This window comes from Solanum pennellii, chromosome 3, assembly GCF_001406875.1.
Source record: "Solanum pennellii chromosome 3, SPENNV200".
NCBI lineage: Eukaryota > Viridiplantae > Streptophyta > Magnoliopsida > Solanales > Solanaceae > Solanum > Solanum pennellii.
In genome coordinates, this window is record NC_028639.1 from 9,040,933 (window position 1) to 9,060,586 (window position 19,654).

General features: G+C 31.8%; 1 long non-coding RNA gene across 1 annotated transcript; it reads left to right on the top strand.

Moving 5' to 3' along the window:
- Positions 1-14,111: 14,111 nt before the first annotated feature.
- On the top strand, positions 14,112-15,954 carry LOC114076439. The gene is made up of 2 exons (XR_003577364.1): positions 14,112-14,810; positions 15,798-15,954. It is a non-coding gene; the product is annotated as an uncharacterized LOC114076439 (long non-coding RNA).
- The last annotated feature ends 3,700 nt before the right edge of the window (positions 15,955-19,654 follow it).

Here is a 19,654-nt window from a genome sequence, read left to right on the forward strand (position 1 = left end):
CCCCCGTTTTGAAAACACTTCTTGTCCTGATTTTATTTATAAACTCTCCAAAGCTCTTTACGGTCTCAAACTAGTTCCAAAAGCTTGGTATGAAAGATTGAGCACCTTCTTACTTCAAAATAATTTCCTAAGGGGGAAAATTGACACAACTCTTTTTATTCAAAGATCTGGTTTGTATATTCTTATAGTTCAAATTTATATTGATGATATTATTTTTGGAAGCGCTAATCCCTCCTTGTGTGAGAATTTTGCAAATCTAGTGAAAGACGAATTTGAAATGACTGTAATAAGAGAACTCACATTCTTCCTTGGAATTCAAATCAAATATTCAACTAATGGAACCTTCATTAATCAAACTAAGTACACAAAGAGTTGATCGAAAATTCGTACTTGAAAAAGGGAAAGCTTTTTGGACCCCATCAGTCCTTCCACATGCCTTGAAATAGTTGCACAAGGGAAATATATGGATGAAAAATTATATAGAGGAATGGTTGGATCACTATTGTATCTCACTTCTAGTTGACCAGACATCATGTACATCGTATGCAAATGTGAAAGATTTCAAGCTACTCCAAAGGAATCACATCTCACTGATGTAAAAAAAAAACGAATTATTCGCTACCTGATTGACACCACAGAATTAGGACTATGGTACCCTCACTCATCTAATTTGAATTAATTGGGTATTCAGATACTGAATTTGCAGGTGACATGAATGATCGCAAAATTACAAGTGGAACATGCCAAATTTTGGGACAATCCTTAGTATCATGACTAGCAAAAAACAGACCTAGCTTGCCTTATCCACTACTGAATCAAAATATTTTGAAGTTGGAAGTTGTGGTACTCAACTAATTTGGATGATGCATCAATTACTTGACTATGATCTCTCTTATGAATCTGTTCTGATTTTTTATGATAATACTAGTGCAATTAGCCTATCGAAATATATATTGTGCATCATTCTAGGGCTAAGCATATTGATATCAAACATCATTTTATTTGATATCATTTTGAAAATGGGGATTTTTCATTAGAATTCGTAGATTCTGAAAATAGTTAGTTGATATTTCCACAAAGCCTTTACTTGAAGAGAGATTCTGGTTCCTTAGAAAATGTCTGTATTACTTATTTTAATTAATTTTGTTCCTTATGCATTTAATGTTTTCTTTTGTTTTTTTGGAATTGTATCTTTTCACCGCCTCTTCCGCTTCCTGTACATCCGTCCTCTCTTTTCCTTTCAATCTTCTCCTTTTCCTTTTATACTACTCCCCTTTCTTTTAAAAAACCCTTCTTCTTCTATTTCTTCTCTCTTGTAAACTCTATTTAGTTTCCTTGTTTTCGTCTTCCTTATTCAATCTCAATATGACTAGAACTCATTCCATGGCTTCTCAAAAACCCTCCGTTCCTTTGAGTTCTGTCGAAATCAACATCTTGTACGTCTCTTTTGACTCTCCCATAGGACCAAAGGTTACTGGTTCTATATCTTCAAAGAAGAGGGACCCTACATCAATATAAAAGGTTTCAAAGAAACCTTGCACCATTGCATCAGGATCTCTCTCTCCCACAGACATGCACAAGTTTTGGGGAATCGAACAGAAGCACATGTATGAGAATTTCAAATATCGACCCATCGTCCCTAGTCGTGTGGTTAATCTTAGTCAACTAATAGACTCTTATTGCCCGGTAAGCTCCTATCCTAAAGTTAAAAAATTATCATTATTTTTACTTTTTGTGGTCTTGAAGTTTTTGAAGAGGTTGTTTGACTCTTCTCTACGAATCTTCGCATATCTCCTGAAAGTGGTGAACTAGAAAGATTGGTCTTGGGTAATCATCTTATCATTAATGAACTGGTTTTTGAGGATGTGTTTGGTACAAAGTTTTTGTGTGATTCTGTATATGAACATAATACCCGATGATTTTGAAGTCTCTTTAGAAGGTGCTAAGAAAGCTGTGGCGGAACAGGAGTCTGATATCTCTGACTTTGGGCCTTTGTCACTATGTTTTGAAAATCGTATATTGACGTATATTATTGCTAACACCCCCATTCCTAAGAAAGATTCCCTGAGTAATATCTCTTCTCGGGATGTGTTTATTCTCTACTGTGTATTGAGGAAATACCACATAAATTGGATGGTATGGTTCAAGGAATACATGTGGGGAAGTTCCAACAATATGAATGCCTCTACCAGCTTGGCGTATGGACTGCTCATTTCACGGGTTCTGGTGGATCGTCTTATTGATCTCTCAATGTTTACTCCTCTTTTTGTTAATGCTACTTATAATTCCAACACTTTTTTAAGCACGGGGTATGTGCAGGTAAAAAATAAGTGGGTCAAAAAGGAATCTGTTAAGACAAGGGTTGAGAACCCCAAGCCTACAAAAATCTCTGCCAATTCAGCCGCCATTCTAATACAGGAAAATGATGAGCTTAAGACTCGGCTTCTAGCAGTAGAATGGGCTTGGAGACTCTTCACGACGTTGTGGAAAAAGTCTTTCGTCTGCAGAATGATTCAAGTACTGACGTGGGTAAGGTTCACATTGTTATGACAGGAATTAAATAGGAAGGCATCTCCACTGTCAACCGATTGATTAAAAAAGTTGACTTACGTATGAGTGGAGTCAGCTCATATAAAAATGATCTTGCAGTTACTGTTTAGACCACTTACTCCAGTCTCTCTCGCAATGTGGAACGTTCAGACGCCTCTTTTTGTGGAAATGTTATCAACACCCTCAAGTACTTTTTGGGTCATCGTTAGCCTCTCCACTTCAAATTGTTGCTTTTCTTGCTGTTTTTGGACTAACGTTTAATAGGGGTCTATCCTTTCTTACTTTGTAGACCATCTAATGAGGGCAATCTAACCTCTACACTTCTTTGATATTGTCTGCTTTTATTTATTATATCTCTGTGTGGTTTTGTGTTCTTTTTGATTATGCCAAAGGGGGAGATTGTTTCCCATCATTTTCTCTTTAAGACAGGGGGAGTTACACTATTATTCGATCTCAGAGGCAAGGGGAGTTAAAGAACCAACAAACAGTTTCTAACAGGGAAGTACTTTTGACTTATTATACTTCATACTAAAATTGTGATCAAGTTGTGATCAAGTTGTTATCATAAAAAAAGCGGAGATTGTTAACTCCTTAGAGTCAGTTGGTTTTGATAATATACATTTAACATTTTACTCACAAACCTCGCATGCATTGAAATAAAAAAGGAAGTAATCTATGTAGAAAACACAAGGATGGAAAAGAATATGTGATTGAATTAAGAAGAAGAAAAGCATCAATCTAAGGAATAAGAATCAACATACAAATGGCCCAAATCCAACATATAGCTCACCTTGATTGACAGATAAAATTAATCTATCTATAGAAGGAAAAGATGCAAATTAAGTCAAAGATCCAAAATATGTCGGCCAAACATGGAAACAATCAAGCCAGGTAAGTTAAGCAAGATAGAGCAGTAAATCATGCCAAGGACTCAAGATCTGCTGATCAGACGAAAAATCAAGCTAGCGAAATCAAGAAGGATACAGAAGCAGTTTACCATGCACATATCTGATATGGACATGGATCAACAAATCGCCTCAATCAAGGAATTTCTCAACTATCCTTGATTGAGAAGAAAATCCCTTGGATTATTCCTTAACAAGACCAGTCCTCAAATACTATATAATCCTCACCTGGACCTAGTTGTGAAGTACACACTCCACTTGAATTTGTACGATATCTTCTATTATCTTTCATAAAAGCATTGTATACTTGAGAGCATACAACTGAAAAAGAAAAGAAAAAGAAGGATTCTGAGTGTAGGTTATGCGGTTGTGTCAATTAGAAGTTCTGATTTGCATGAGAATTATACAAGAATCATTTGTAACTTACCAAGTTCCATACTGTTCTAAAGGAAACCCTTGAAACACAAAAGGGACTGAACTAGGCACCATATTGGTGATCCGAACAAGTATAAAATTCTTGGTGTCATTTACTTGCTGTCATTTTATTGCTATATCTTCATTTTACTAACATGCAGGTAAGTCGACTGGCCATTACTGGAAGTCGACTAAAGGTAGTTTTTTAATTCACCCCCTCTTGATTATGAAAACTTCCTCTTCAAAATCATTATTTAAAGAGACAAATTTAGCATCAAATTAGTACACTGGCCAATTGAAATTAGTAGCCAAGGATAATAAATTTCTCACATTTTCAAAGCGGTCAACAAGAGAAAATGTTTTGACAAAATCAATACGTTATTGTTGGGAATAACTTTCTGCGGCAAACCTTACCTTATGTTTTTGAATATTGCCATTATGATTCTTGACTTTAAACACTCATTTTATCCCAAAGGCTTTCTTTCCTTCTGGAAAATTTACCAAGTTCTGCGTTTGATTCTTTTGAGTAGCCATCAACTCCTCTTCCACAGCCTTGCACCATTTATCCTCTTTTTCAACATCTTCGAAGAAATTACGATCTGAAACAAGTAAAATAAAATTAGATGTACTGTTAGCATATCTAGGATTTTATTTCCTATCTCTTGCTGATCTTCTTAATGGAGTTGGCGCAAAAGCTTTTTCCAAATATTGGAGAAGTTTCTCGTGCATTTGATGAGATAGCTAATAAACCAGCCAAAAAAGGATCTGCTACATACTCTTGATTAACAATGTCGTTAAAACTCAACGATTGAATGTTTAAACTTTCATTTGCTGAACCAAAGTTCCATCTTTATTGACCGTAAGTTTGCCGCTCACTGAATTATATAACTTATAAGCCTTGAATTGTGTGTTATATTAAAAAAAATACATTTTTTCATATTTTTCATCAAGCTTACGTCAACTTGTGAATTTATCAAGGCATAAGTTATTCATGTAAATGGCTTACCATGGGCTTATTACCTCTCCCAACTTCAAATAGTGTTAGATTAAACACGACTTTGTGGGAGTATCATTCAGTAGATAGACAGTAGTGACTACAACTTTATCCCAAAAACACTTTAGTACACCTCTGCCTTCCATCATGCTTCTGCCCATCTCGACAATTGTGGTTCTTTCGCTCTGCTACACCATTTTGATCTTCGTATAAGGTGTTGTGAGTTCTCTGTGTATTCCATTTTTCTTGCAAAGAAAATGAATTCTTAATATACACTCACCACCTCTATATGTCCGAATAGTTTTAGATCCACTTTGCCTCTCAACAAGAGATTTAAATTTCTTGAAATTATCAAAAAATTCAAGTTTAAATTTTAAGAAATATAAACTCATATGACTATAATCATCAGTAAAAAAGCAAAAAGTTTCGACTTTACCTTTCCCTGAAATGCCTTTTTTCACTTTTTTCATGTGACATTAGAAGCCTATCACTACTAAAAAAAGAGGGAAAAAAGGACGGACAGAAAAGCGATGGACGGCATCGCTCAAAATAATGACGGTTTTTGAGACGTCGTCCGTCGCTTTATTGTATATCTCAGAAGCGCTTAAATCAAATGTGAAAATAGAGAAATGAGAGTTTCCATTATATTGAAAGAGTAAAAAGTAACCGATCACAATTGAATAAATTGATTTCATCCACGGTTGAGCCATTTGGTGCCATTTAAGTTTTGCAATAATTTAACTTGGCAGTTTGCTCCGGTGGAACCTCAAGGAACAAAAATTCAAGCATCCGCCAGACTGTTTGCTTGGCTAAAGAAAGTTCGGGATGATGCTTAACGTCCAGATTGGATGATACTGCATGTTTATGATAAAATCGGTATGTATTGAAACACACAGAAAAGTTTAAGACAATATTAGACCAAGTAAAAAAAAGGCTAGAGACAGTCTCAAGGGTGGCTCATTGCACACCGGAGGTGCAAACTCAGTCGGAGCAATTACAAGAGAGATGGTAAGTTCTAATTCAAACTTTTAAATTAATAATTAGTTGATTTATATATATCATTATAAATTTCAGTTTTTTATTTATAGGAAAAAGAATTGGAACGCTCGTGGATAAGGATGGCAATGAAATTGGGAGGTGTCGGTTCCGCAATCGTTCAGTTACTGGTCTGGTCAGGTTCTGGTTAATCCCGACAAGAACCAGTAGGTAGGGGGTCTGGGATAGGCAACAGAACAGAAACCAAAAATTACCGGTTAGTCCCGGTCCGGTAAATACCGGTTCCGGTCCTGGTTTCGTTCGTTCTTTGTAAAATTATAATTGTGAATTATCCATTGAGAGTCGTTGGGTAACGGGTTGTGGGCCCCACCAACGACTCTTTCACCCACTTTTCTCCACCTTACACCCCCTACACCCCCTCCCCTAACTTTTCTTCATACCCTTAACTTTTAAAAACTACATTTTCATTCTTTTTCTTACCTATAAGTACCACAAAATTTTCATTCTTTTCATTCACAAAAAAATCATCTTCTATTCTCTCAACTCTCTACTCTCTAATCTCTTATTCTTTTTGAAATTATGAATTTGGTCTTTGAAAATTGGATTTGGAGCTTCAAAATTTAAGTTTCAACTTTCAATTTTCGACTTTCGATCATACACATCTACTTTTTTAAGTAGAAGTTCGACACGTTCGTTCCAACTTCCAACTTCCAACTTCCATCTCATTTTTTTCATTTAGTTATTTATTTATTTGCAATAATTATTTATTTATTTTGTAAGTAAATATTTATTTGCATTACATTTTCGTATTATATATAATTTACTCACTTTTCATATTTGAATATGAATTCTGGTAAAAATGTTGTTGAAAATGGTAAAAAAAAGCATAGTTGAGATGGTTAATAATATGAGAAACTTTAGATCCACCACTAATAAAAAAAATCGATAGTTATTCTAAATCTAAAACTAAAAAATCTTGTGTAGTAAGAATGAATACGAATGATTATACGCATGTTAATGATACTGTTTTTGTATTGCTAGTAATTGTGGATTAGATCCTTATCATGAACATATACAAAGAAGGTTTGATAATTTTTATGAGAAATTGCCTGAAGATGATAATGTTAATGATTATATTGATACGCCTAATTTTGATGATGATGATGATGAAACTGAGTCACCTCTGCTAGTATTCTCAGTACCTCTCCCAGTTTTGCTCCTAGTCCCGCTAACTTTCGTTGTCCTGCTCCCGTTCCCCCCTACATCTTAGGCCTAAGGTAGAACCTGCTAAAAAATCAGTTGTGTGACAATTTATGACACAAAATGAAGATAAAACACAAGCTATTTGTAATGAATGTAAACATAGATTGAATCATAAAATTGTAGGAAAACAAGGTGGGACGGGATATTTGAGTAATCATTTAATATCATGTTGTAAAAATGACTTTTTGCATGCTAAAGCGGTAGCCGAAGCTAAAAATAATGGTACCCCCCTTCTTGAGTAGGAGTAGGCGTCTCTAATATGATTCAAACACAATTAAATCCTTCTAATATTTCTGGCTTTAGTTTACCACGGTCATGTAGTAGAGAAAAAGATCTTGAAGAATTAGGTAAAATGATTGTTGTTATGGGTTTGCCATTTAGTTTTGCGGAAAATTTTGGATTTATTCATTATATTCAAATTGTGTAAAATCCACATTTTAAAGGTTTTGCTAGAAATATAATTAAAAAAGTTATATTTGATTATCAAGCTCAACATTTTCAATATTTTCATTTTTTATTTTATTATAATAATTATAGCTAGTACTTCTGATATGGGTCGTAGTGTAAACGGTAATGATTATTTGAATGTTACTACACATTAGGTTGATTGAAAAATTTTGAAAATATTTTATTCCTATTACTCGAATTTATTTAACTGCTTGTTTGTTAAACCCTCATTAAAAGATGTAGGTGCATCTAGGGCGGTTGAAAAAATATATTTTAATTTGGATATTGATAGTGAAAATGATGGAATACCTAGGAGTAGACTTAATGAAGATGATATTGATAGTTATTTGGATTTTTATCTTCAACTTTCTCATAATAATAGAAATGATTTTGATGCATATCGTAATTAAAATACAGAACCTACTGCTGATGTTCTAGAATGGTGGAGCAATCGCGCCAAAGGATTTACAAAACTTCAATCGGTAGTTCGAGATGTCTTAGCTATTCAAGCATCTTCTGTAGCTTCGGAAGGTGTTTTTAGTGCAACAAGGTTCAAATTGGAAAGCATAGGCATTCATTAGCAACAAATAACTTGGAGATATTGATATTATTTAGAGATTGGATTAATGCCGAGAGAAGAAATTTAGATCGTGAACCACTATCGATAAAATTTAAAAATGACGTTGATGAAATAATGCAAGATTATAGTGACAACGACATTGAAGCAATGAAGGATTTATCTATTCAACCAATTCCCAATCATGTTACTAGAGAAATGTTAAATGATTTAAGAAAAGATCTCTATGGTAACATGAACTATTAAATTTAAATGTGTAATTGTGTATTAGTATGAGTATGACAATTCGAGGTTTAATTCAAACAGAATTCTTCCTAGAAGGTGGCTATGTAGATTAGATCTTTTAATACTTTATTAATATTTTTGTAGATCAAATTGTACTATTCAATTAATAATAAAATAAAAGTATAGACTATTCGCCTTAAATTTTTTTATTACAGTCTTAAATATAATTTTTATTATTGTGAAATTTAAACTTTTATAGTTTTTTAAAGTTTGAAATTTAAACTTTTATAAACTCAAAGTTTGAATTTTAAATTTTCAAACTTTCATATTAATAGTTTGAATTTAAATTTTCAAATTTTTGATAAAAATTTAAACTTTTATATTTTTAAACTTTAAAGTGTGAAAGTTTTTAAAACTTTAAAGGTTAAAGTTTGAAAGTTTGTAAATTCAAACTTCCAAACAATAAATATATAATTTTAAATTTAAATTCAAAATCTCAAACTATGAATATAAAATTTTAAATTTAATTAAACTTTCAAACTATAACTATAAAATTTTATATTTCACACTTTGAAAGTTTGAAAAGTATAAATTTTTAACTTTAAAAGTTTGAAAAAGTATAAACTTTTAACTTTAAAATAATAAAATTTTTAATAATTAATTTTTTTTAATAATTTTTTTGAAAAAAACTAGCCGTGCATCCCGCTAAACCGATCTGGTCCGGTCCGCTACCGATTCACTAGCGGACTGGGACGGGTACTTTTTCAAGTATTCGGAATTATCAGTATCGGTCCGTCCCAGTTTCGGCTTTTGGTTCCCAATTTTGTGCCGGTTGTCAGTCCCGGTTCCGGTACCGTCGCCAGCCTTACTCGTGGATTCGCTACTTCGGCCCCCGATAACACCTACGACAACAGTTCGGATGATGATGATGATTGTGTAGGAGCTACTCGCTAGCTAGTTTACATCTCTAGACATTTATGAATTTTTTGTAAATTTGAAACAAATCTTTTTGTTAATTTGAAAGACTTTATAAGTCTTTAAATTTTTATTTATCTTTCGAATGTTATTTTAAGCTTCTTGTTTTATGTTGTGTGTATTGTTTATATAAATGTGTTTGTTGCGTATATATAATTGTGTGTTTATTGGGTTGAATTGTATTTGCATTGCAGGTGGCTGACAGTTTCTGCTGCCAAAAAAATTGCAGACAAAGCGACAGACAACGTGGTTTTGTCCGTCGCTTTCTGGGTTTTTATTTTTTAAAACCCCAGAAAAGCGACGGATAGTGTGGTTTAGTCCTTCACTTTTTTTTTGACTTTTTGAAAAAATAATTTCCAGAAAAGCGATAGATAGTGTCCTTTTGTCAGTCGCTTTTCTGGGATTTGCAAAAAAAACATATTTTCACAAAAGCGACGGATTGCGTCGCATTGTAAAAATTAAAAAAAAAGAAAATCAAAGCATATCGACGAAGTCTGTCGCTTTTGTTAAAAAAATTCAAAAAAAATAATCAATTTGCGACGCCGTCCATTGCTTTTGAAAAAGAGTTGAGCCAAAAAGCGATGCACAAAATTGCGTCGCTTTTAGCCAACTACTTCGCTTTTTTCCGTCTCTTTTTGACATATTTCAGTAGTATCTTTTCATGAGTTTGCAAAGAACTAATTAGTTCATCAAAAGTATAATCAAATAAGACACGAGATTCCTCAATCACATTAACAATATGTTCAAATTTGAAGTAAGACTCCTTAAAAGAATTTCTACAAGAGTTTCTTCAAATATATTTTCACCATATTACTTTATTTGATTTACAAATAAGATTGGATAACGGACCGGAATGGGATCACCTGATCGGAACGAACCCATACCGGATCGAAAAGGAACGCATTGACCGGTACCAGGATGAACCGGACTGAAATTACCGGGACGGATACTCGGTTCCGTTCCGTCCCACTATATACCGAAATGGAAGCGGAACGAACCGGAATGGAACGGGATTTGATAAACGGGATGACACATCTAGTGATTTCAAAAAATAATTTTTTGGAAATACGAAAATATGATTTTTTTATTTTTCTAAGTTTAAATTAATAGTTTTTAAATTTATAATGTAATTTTTTACTTAAGTTTATTTTAAAGATATTTTTCAAAAAAATTTTACTTATTAAGTTTGCAAGTTGAGTCTACTTAAGTTTTCAAGATTTAAATCTTTTGAAGTTTATAAGTTATTACTTATTATTTATTAATGTTTACAATTTATAAGCTATATTTATACTTGTGTCTTGTAATATAAATAAATTAAATTTGTAATTTTGAAAAAGTTATATAAAAATAAGGATAAAACAATTACACAATTAAAAAACATCAATTTAATTTATTTAGGCAACCACCTTCTAGGAAGGATTCTGTTTCAACTAAGTCTCAAGTGTAATACTAATAGTTGTATAGTCCAGTAAATCCTCTTTCTAACTCAGCTATAGATTGCCGTAATCAACTTCTGGTCTTGGTAACGCTTGTTGAGGATCTTGAAGTTCGATGCCATCGTCACTACCACATCCAATGGCTGAATCTATGAAAAGTTCAAATTGACTATCTAACTTTGAAAGTCCTTGATTTCTCGCTCAACATTTATCCAATCTCTAAACAACACTGATATCTCTAAGCTGTCTTCTGCTAACGAATATCTGTGGTCTCCAATTTGAAATCTTTCCGCGCTGAAGGCTGTCTCCGAAGCTACTGATGATCCTTGAATTGCAAGCACATCCTTCACCATCCTACTAAGTTTTGAAAATTGAGTTTCACGAGCCCTCCACCGGTTCAATATTGTGGTATACTTTCATAGTTCGTAATATCATTGAAATCCTGTTCAATATATTTAACAAATTCACATTTATTAGAAGAGTCAAGACCAAGTTTATGTTTCATACGTCCATGAGCACCTACTTGAGGCATAGACGTTTGAGGATTTTCAACATTATCTAAGGAAGAATATTTATCATACATTTCTTTAACAGGTAATTTTATACTATTTTGACATGTTACCAAATCAAGTTCTTCTTCTGATTTAATATCTAAATTTTGATACATGCATTCAACTAAAGCTTTTGCACCATATTCTTTATATTCGAGGTTGGAAAGAGTTGCAGTAAAATAAATTTGAGGGATAGGAAAAAGATATTTCTTAAATTTTTTAATCATAACTTCAATGTAGTGGTAAATAAATTATTTGTTTTAAATTCAGAAAAGATAGATGAAATCTCACATATGTGTATTAAAATTTCAAAATAGTAGGATAATATATTCGAGAAATTTTTTTTAGTAGCATCATAAAATGATTTCAAAATTATTCTAAGTTCACTTACTTCATTCCAATCACTATCATTAATTTTAAATTCAAGATAAGCATTATGATTATTAAATAGCGTAGTAATAGGTTGTCCATATGCATAAGCAACTTCAAGCATATCATAAAAGGAATTCCATCTAGTTTTTACATGCGTCGGAACTTTTCTAAACGGAAGTTTAAATACATTACAAATCTCTTTAAATTTATTAATTTTACTACTACTATTTATATGAAAAATATAAAAACAAGCATTATCAATTTATCAAAATTATTTTCAAATAATTTCATACCGTCACTAACAACCAAATTTAATATATATGCAACACATCTAACATGAAAAGCATATTTACTAATAGCATAAAGTCTAGGTTCTAGCATATTAATAGCATTTAAATTAGCAGAAGCATTATCTAATGTAATACTAATTACTTTATCATAAAGACCGAAAAAATATAAAATTTTCAACACAGTAGTAGCAATATACATTCCGATTTTTTTCTTTTGACAAATTTTATAACCAATAATTTTTTTTTGCAAATTCCAATTATAACCAATCCAATGTACAGTAGCAGTTAAATAATCAAAACCATTAGGACTACGATCCATATCAGTAGTAAAAGCAACTCTACAATCCATTAGTTCAAAATATGCACGTAAATATTGACAATATTTTCTTGAAATTCAAAAATTCTCTTTTTACCATGCTTCTTGATAAACCTTAGTACTAGAATTATATGTCTCACGAATATATGCAATAAAATTCAGATGTTCTCTAAAACTAAAAGGTAAACCACAAACAACAACCATTTTAGCAAAATTTTCACGATCACGATTCTTGTTATAGGTTCGATGCGTAAGAGGACCACTTCGGTTCGAAGTATTTAATCCACCTTGAACCATATTTGATCCTCTAGCCGATGCTTCAATGCTAGAATTTTCACCAACTTCAAGAGAAGAGATATATGCAAACTACTCTTTACTATGCTTGTTAATCAAATGTTTTTTTAGTCCCTCCATTGAACCTCCACTCCTACCAGATGTATATTTAAAATTTTGTTTACAAATATTACATATACTAAAAGTTTTTTATTCATTCAAATAACAAAAACTTCCACATATGTGATTTTAAAGAACATTGTACCAATATGGGGACGAGTAGTTCCAATCGTAGGTGGAACTTCAGTACCTATAATAATGAGGTCAGGACTAATCGGTGTATCATCTAAATCTACTTCTTCATCTATATTTAATTCTTCATCAATTTCTAATTCTTCATTTTCTTAATTAATACCATAATGTCTTTCATAAAGTTCATGAAAAATTATAGGAGTATCCGAATTAATATATATAGGACCGGGACATGAAAAACTAGTTTCATTCACATGCGTAAATTTATCTGTATTTATTCTAACAAGAGGAAATTTAGTTTTGGAAGAACTTGCACCTTTATTTATTTTCTTAACTAAATTTTTTACTTATTCTACTAGACCTTTTTTACCTCCACTTTTTTTAGAAGACTCCATGATATAAAATTATAAATTACAAAATACAAAACTTAACAAGAATAAATAATATAGTAAGAAAAACTTACCAGTTATAAATAATAAATACAAAAAATAAATTTAAGATTAGAGAGTGGAACGAAGTTATCAAACGTTTGTTAAGAACAAACTATTATAACCAAAATTAAAAAAGTGATGTCGAAACTTGAATTTGTAGAAGATTCCTCCTCCAAAATACACCAAAATCCAAATCACCAAATGATATTATGAATGAAATTTAGAACTTGAATATAGAAAGTCTGAAATTTTGAGAAAGATAATCGTTAAAACTTAGAAACTTGGATGAAAATATATATTCTCAAACTTGTGTATATATAGTTTTTAGAAATTGTTTGTGAATTGTGATTATATGGTGGAAATGTGAAATTAAATAATATAGCCATTTGATTGTTTGACCGTTTATCAAAAATGATCGTTGGCCAGCCAATTTGCCATGATCCTGACGTTATAATTTATGCCTTTATGGGGTGTTGACACCCAATTTTGGTCTAGTATTTTCAAAATTTAGGACTTTTACGTTTTATTTATTCAATAGTTCAAGGTACACTATAATTTTAAATAAATAAGTTTATCTATAACTATCCTTATTTGTCAAATTTTAGGAATTTTTCTCAGTTAATTTAAATTATATTATTTTTTGTCACAGTCGATTAAATACGTTAAAATATTTTTTCATTTTTGATTAGATCGTTATTTTTGTTAGATTCATGTCATTAGTCACATTTATTACATTTTTGATATATTAATTTTATTCGTTACATTTGTTAATATTTATTTTATATTTTTTGCACAATCTAAAAAATTATTTAAATACGAGTGAGTTTTGCATATGCAGATTAACCAATAAGTTTGGGTCACAATCTTGAGCGCATAAATTGAGGCAAACGACTAACTATTCAGTATTTAAGATTAGGTCAAAAGCTAAGGTGATGAATAATATTGAGGGGGTAATTTTTTTCAGAATTTTTAATATTAAAAGAAATTCTTCAATTCTCCATAATTTTCCAGCAAAAGCTCTGCCGGAACCCGGCAAACCACCCCTTAAATCTCCCATGATACCTAGCTGGCCAGTAGCTCACACAAACCCACCACCACCATCGATCCTTTGTTCTTCAACACAAGAAATCAAACCCCTTTCATTTTTCCCCATTTTCCCGGCCACAACGCTGAAACAACCTCTCCCCCAAACCAACTTAAATCACCCCTAAACGATTCCATTATTTTTCTATTCTCTGTCCGGAAAACCAAATACTCAAACAACAAACCTGAGAAAACCAACCCCAAAACCCCTTCATCTACTTGGTTACAACCAGACCCATATCGTTGTGATACCAAACTTCGATCAGCAAAAACCATACCCCGACCCAAAGCTGCGAACTCCAAGGAAGCATACATTAACTGTGGGCTCGAAGCTCAACCCTTTTTCTGCGTCAGCTCTGAGCTACAGCTGCCCGCAACCACGCCGGAACGACGGTAAAAAAAATTCGAATCTCCAGACTCCAACTCCGGTGAATGACCCGCTGTCGCAACATTAAATTCGGTGAGCTCCTAATGGCAATGCAATTCTCTTTTATTTGTTTATTTTTTTTATTCTATTTTTTGCTTACCGATCTGCTTTGTTCCTTCATATATATATGGGGTGGTATGTTACTGTTAATATTTTATTTTCGATGCTAGGTCTCTTTGCTTGTTAGGTCTATGTTGATTTTTGTTAGTTTTCTAATTTTTAGATCTGCATCTTTAGTTTTATTTGACTATTTTGCTTTTAGTTGAGTTTTATTTGTTTTTGTCTTAGTCTTAATTTTATTTATTATGCTATTAACCTTTTTGACTATCAAATAAGGTAGTGTGTAGTGTAGTTTGGTGTTTGTTTTCATTATTTTTAATTCTTAGCTTTGTACAGTTAGCTGGACGATTTTATCTTATTGTTGAATATATGGCGTTTACAAATATTTTATTAATGAGTAATATGTTTTGGTTGCTACTTTTTTTTTTATTATTTTAAATTATTGTTAAGTTTGTATATGTTTTTGTTGACTCCTTATGCTGCTGATAGTTATCAATTATTATCATTACTATTGTTGGTTGTGTTATTCATTCATGTTAAAATGCATTTTTCTTGCTTCATTATTGTTTATTATTTTTGCTTCAATTTATATTATTCTAAGAATGTCCAGCGTTTCTTTGTTATTATTTAATTACAAATTTTACTATCATTTTGTTCATGTTATCATTTTGGTTGTTGCATTTTTATTTAAATTATCGCATATTGATTTTATATTAGTTTAGGTTGCATGTTAAATGGCCAATGAGAAAATCTTTTCGTCAGTTTTGGAGGCCTCCCGAATGTTAAAAGGCAGATATTTGGATTAAGTGTATATATGTTCTTTATTTAAATTGGCCGATGAAGAAATTACCGTCGATTTTTTAGGCCCCCATGTTAATAAGATGAGTTTTTATCTTTAATTTATTATTTGATTTATTCATATTTATACATTACTAACACTTTTACTAAGTGTCTTTACAGGTACCCAGAGGTGCTTCTCCTTGAAATTATTCGAATGTAGTTTGAATCATACTTTTTATTCATATTTTGTATATATTGACGTTAGACAGACTTTAGGTCGTTTCTTATATTTTCTTATTTTATTATTTGTGCATATTGAATGTTTATTATACTTGTACATTATTTTACTCTCCTCCTTAATTTGAAAAAAAAATGAATTCAGTCGGGACCCACATTTGCGGATTTCAAAGGGTGCCTAACCCCTTCCCTTTGGAATAATTTGGACCCCTTACCTAGAATTAAATTGATTTTATAGTTCACTTAATGGTTTCCTAGCTTTTTCCTAAAATTAGGTGGCGACTCCTTTAAAATAAGTTTATTCTTTAAATTCTTTTAAAATTCAATCAATTGATCATTTTTCGAATCACCACGACATTCTGCCCTATTTGAATAATGTAGGGATGTAAATATGGGGAATTGACCATTGGGGAATGGAGTTATGGGGATGGGATGAGACATTGGGACGGCATCAACTTTTAATTAAATCTGCATGTAGGCGGCAAGGGAGCAACTTTTAATTAAAGCTGCAGGGGCAGGGAGGGGGAGGGGTCGCATGGGTAGGGGTGGGGTATTATTATTTAATATAAAATATAAAATACAATTTATAAATATATAATATAATTTAATTAATAAATATTAATTAATCGGAACCGAAACGCACCCAGATCGAATCCTATCGAAATCGGAATAAATCGGTACTGGTACATCGGTACCTCGGTTCCATTCCGTTCCGTGTACCGGTTTAGGATATCCCATTCCGTCCTGTAGGCAATCGAACCGAAATGAACCGGAACGGTATCGGTATATCCTATCCCGTTGTCCACTCTTATTTACAAGAGAAAAAAACTTTTGAAAAATAAGTTAGAACTGAATTATTACTTTTCATAGAAAGAGTTCAGTTTCAGGACTGTAAGTCAATATGTTTACCTTAATCACCTTAGCTGAATCTTTCATGCTTGCTAAAATGTAGTTACCGGTGCAATTCTTGAAAAAATTATGTCAAGGAGTGCTTGTTGAATTATGAATCACGCTTGACCTCCTTATTTTTTTATCTCTTTCAATTTTCTTGTCTCTTCGTAAGAGTCCGAGTGATCTACGAAGTTTGCTTCAACCAATTCCCAAATTCCTTGTGATTTGAAAAGATTTATCATTTTGATATCTAAAGCTCATACATTTCACCAGTAAAAATTGATATGAGTTGCAGGGAAGATGATGAAATACCATTTATTGTCATTTTTTTCACAATTCACTCGACTTTTAGAAACGAACCTTACTCTGATACTAGATTTTTTTGAAAGAAAAAAATCGAATGAATAATGAACAAATAGAGAGGGCAAAATATATAGAAAATTATTGCATTTATAAAAAAATATAATTAGTTAATAAAAGCAACAAGACCTACGTATAAATAGGCTTACGAAAAAACTTAAAATACTAAAATTTTGGTCCACTAACCCACTAATTATTAATTAGATATAAATTTGCCACAACATTTAAACTTGCTAAGATAAAGGAAAGTAAGACCAACTCCAAATTTTACACCACATAAAGATTTGGTGTAAAATGAGTGTTTTTGAGCTAAAACTCACACCACTTTTTACACCAAATTTGGTTTGTGAATAGTGCTACACAAAAGTTGGTGTAACACTATTCATAATGCTAATTCACTTTTTAAATATTTTAATATTATTTCATTATACAAACTTTTAATTAAACATTATATAAATTGCATGTTTTAATTAAATCTGTTGTATATTGAATTATTTTTTATCTAATATTTTTATAATATTAATTTTAAATAAAAATTTAGCTTTTTTTAATATTTTCTTTTTGGTAATATAATTTTGATTTACCAAAGTGAACGTTAAAAAACTGAAAAAAGAACTACAAACTTGGACATACAAGCTCCAAGACTTGTTAAAACAACATACTCTATCTATCAGCCTTCTCTCACGACTTCTTCCTAAGGGTATATATTAAGTTCACATAGTCTATTGTCTATCTTCTTATAATGGGATTTTCTCCCATATATATCTCTAATGATATGTCCAATCAAGAACTCCTCACTTCTCTGTTTGGACTGAAATATTTTGTTGTTGCGTTCTACCACACATGATAAATAGTTCCTGCCAGAACCATCCTATACACCTTGGCGTTGCTGGAGTTGCTATTCATATTAGTTGTTGCCCATTGTATTTCGTTCTGCCACTTCCCTCCTGTACGTTGTATATCTTGCCAGGCTAGAAACTTCTTCCATATTCCAGCAGTGAACATGCATGCAAAAGGAGGTCATCAATATCCTCATCCTCCACTTGACATAAGGGACATGTCAAATTAGATGTTATTTCCCATTTTGTCATTCTATCTTTCGTTGACAATCTCCTATTAAGCGCTAAAAACAGTATAAACAACCACTTTGGGGCACCTTAGTTGGACCATATCAGCTTCCTTCACTCCACTTTTTCCCTATCACCTCTCATCTTTTTATAAACCTTCTTAATATAATATTGTTCCATTCTCTTCAAACTAAGTACATTGTAACCAGCAGCTTGAAGACGTTTATAAGCTTTAACTATTCTTTGTACTAATCATGAAGCTTGATTTGCTTGGATGCCCCAAATACCTCTTTGCCCATAGAAACTGTGTATCCATTGCACCCATAATTTGTCCTTTTTCTTACAGAGATTCCATAGCAATTTCCCAATAGCTGTATTATTCCAGATAAACAAATTCAGGAAATTCAAACCTCCACTTACTTTGGCCAACATAACATCTCCCAGGCTATGCGTGCTTTCTTTGATGCCTCCACACTACCTGTCCACAAAAACTTTCTACATATACTCTCAATACCATGTAGGATCTTCTTTAGAAGTACAAATATTTGTGCCCAAAAGGTTTGTATAGAAAACAAAACACTCTTCACCAATTGAGTTATGCTAGCATATGAGAGAAATTTAGTTGTCCAACAAGTGACTCTATTCAGCGTTTTATCTATTATGGGTTTACATTGGACAATAGACACTCTTTTTGTACTCAAGGGGACTCCTGAATATATGACTTTTTAAAAAAATTAAATTTATGTTAATTCTAGTATAAATTATAATTGGATATAACTACAATTAACCTTCACAAAATTAAAAATGCAAACATATAAATTTTTAACAAATAATACAATATACTTAAAAATAATCAAAAATAATAAAACATTCAATAAATTAGTAATTGACATTCACCATGAATCATATATGGTGAATGTTTTCGAAAAAATTTATTTTAACGAAAATATAAATGAAATAAGAAATAATAATTACAATAATGAAGAGAGAGAGAAAAATATTCTTTTTTGGTGTAAAATTTCTTTTGAATCACTTTTCAAGACAATCAAATCCAACACATCTAGTGAAGAATAAATGAGTATTTACAATTCTAGATCCTATTCTGGATGATATATAAGAATGTGCTACATTAAGGAAATACTACCTAATTATACATATAAATCTATCTTATATATTTATCTTCTCTATCCTAAGATTAAGATACATAAGGAGAGAGACAAGCGAGAAAGGAGAAAAACAAATGCGATACTCAACATGTTTATTTGATTAGACACATGTATTTTTGATACTAGATACATTTTGAAATACAAATACACAAAGAGAGAAGTGAGCGAGAGAGGTAAGCAAGAGAATCAATGTAGTGTAGATAGATGTGAATCACGTTTGGATAAAATGTATCTAAAATAAATTACACATATTTGATTCACATGTATCTAATATATATATATATATATATATATATATATATATATATATATATAT